This window comes from Meleagris gallopavo, chromosome Z (assembly GCF_000146605.3).
Source record: "Meleagris gallopavo isolate NT-WF06-2002-E0010 breed Aviagen turkey brand Nicholas breeding stock chromosome Z, Turkey_5.1, whole genome shotgun sequence".
In the NCBI taxonomy this organism is placed as follows: Eukaryota; Metazoa; Chordata; class Aves; order Galliformes; family Phasianidae; genus Meleagris; species Meleagris gallopavo.
The window spans coordinates 6,895,692-6,897,590 of NC_015041.2; the positions used below are offsets into that span (position 1 = coordinate 6,895,692).

The following is a 1,899-nucleotide window of genomic DNA, read 5'->3' on the forward strand; positions in this document are numbered from 1 at the left end:
ATTTTAAATAAAGCAGAATATTCCAGAGTATCTTTCTGCAATTTCCCCCAACACCATGGTACTTCTCAAGGTTCATTTCGAGAGAGGAATCTATCACAGTAAAACCACTTTTTTCAGCAAGTTATACCACTGAATAAAAAGTTTGCAAAACAAGCAAGCTTCTATGGCAGTGTTACAGGTTTACTTCCTTAACAATCTAGTGCTCTTACTGTGCATAAAATATTGATGAAAACTCACAGCCACTTGGTTCAGTTTAGTTTTCCAAAAGTGAGAAACAGAACCTTTTTTTCAAACTTTCTATCAGGTGCTCAGACATGAGCAGTCCTAGAAACAAAACAGACCTGAAAATGACACAGAACCATTTTCAATTCTTTGCTGGTTCTGGATTGCTCCTTCCATGGTGATGAGCGGTGTCAGAGTTCAATCAAAATGATACCAAACTAAGGAAGGATGCAGGATCAACAGCCTTCTCAACTTCCAACATACCAGAGAGGAACATGCAAATAAAACTGTCCTCCAAACAGAATTCAAACCTAAAGAGGACTCAAGTCATCCAGACCTGTTCTTGTTCAGTCAGTATTAAAATATCAAAATGAAATTTCTCTCTAGTGAGCTCTTCTTTAAACAAGATAACCAAAGAGATGAGCTATTTAGACAGCATGTCAAATCATCTAAGTTTTATTACATTTATTTTCTCTCCACTATAAGTAGGGAGAAAAAAAATACTCACCCTTCTTTTAGCCCCACACTCACTGGTCCAGCACTCCACCTTATTCTACAGGTCCTGTCCACCACCGACTGTCAGCGATGGGAGCTCTCGCTCTATAAGTCTTCCAGAGGCAGCACAGTTTATAATACAATCGAACAATGTGTACAGATTTGTTTTGCAAAATATGCATTTTTTTTCCTTCCAAATCACCCATTTGATAACTAGACTATTATAAACATTGATTCCACATAAGTTTATCTGCTAGTTTTTCTATTGCTTACATTCCACTTAAAATATGTCCTTGTATTCTGGAAGGTCATTTATTGCTATGCTAAACTAAACTACCAGTCTCCAATTCCACAATTGTGCAAACTTTTCACTGTGCAATGCAACATTAAAAAGTTTAAGTAGGAAAGATGTTTTCTAAAACATTCTATTTAATTTTCTATAAAAATTCAATTATTTATCTATTCCACCAATCACCTAAAAGACCAGGAACTTTGCTGCAGGATCACTTGTGACAAAAAAGGTACTTGCACTCTTCGCATCTTAGTCTCTGAACCAACTTATTTATATTAATTGCAGCATCTCAACCTTAGCACACATGAATTCTGAGGTTGTGTATGGAATACACATTCTCTTAATTGCAGCATAAAACTAGCAAGAACACTAAATAACACAGGTATCAGCTTCAGATATCATACTGTACCTATAAAAACGTCACTGAACAAATGCTTTGGCAATTACAGTCTTTAAGGCCATTTCAGTGTATATGCTGTACACATCAATTTTCCCCCAGCTAAACAACAGACGGTATATACATGAAAATTAAGCAAAGGACAAGCAAGGGATAAGCAAGACAAAATATCACAAGCTTTAAAAGTTGCATTATTGTGCTAAGTAAGAACTTTCTAATCACAATAATAACTTTCAGTTGTTTACAGAACATTATGTAGAAAGTCAAGTCCAAGAGGAACTTGCTGTAAAGGCCACGATGACATTGTAGATAAATGAAGAAAGCAAATGCAAGCAAGCTTTAAATGCAAAACATTTTAAATGTGTTCTCAATTTAACACACAAAGGCTGTTTTCATGTTTAGTTAAGCACGCTGCCCAAAACATGGTTTTTAAAAACTGGTTAAAAAAACCTGATACACTGGCATAAGGTGAGGATAACACTGTAATTAAGAA

At 35.5% G+C, this 1,899-nt stretch overlaps 1 protein-coding gene across 5 annotated transcripts in view; it reads right to left on the reverse strand.

Moving 5' to 3' along the window:
• UBAP2 (ubiquitin associated protein 2) overlaps positions 1 to 1,899 on the reverse strand; it is a 583,216-nt gene that overhangs the window by 525,445 nt on the left and 55,872 nt on the right. The gene's annotated exons all lie outside the window — the stretch shown is intronic.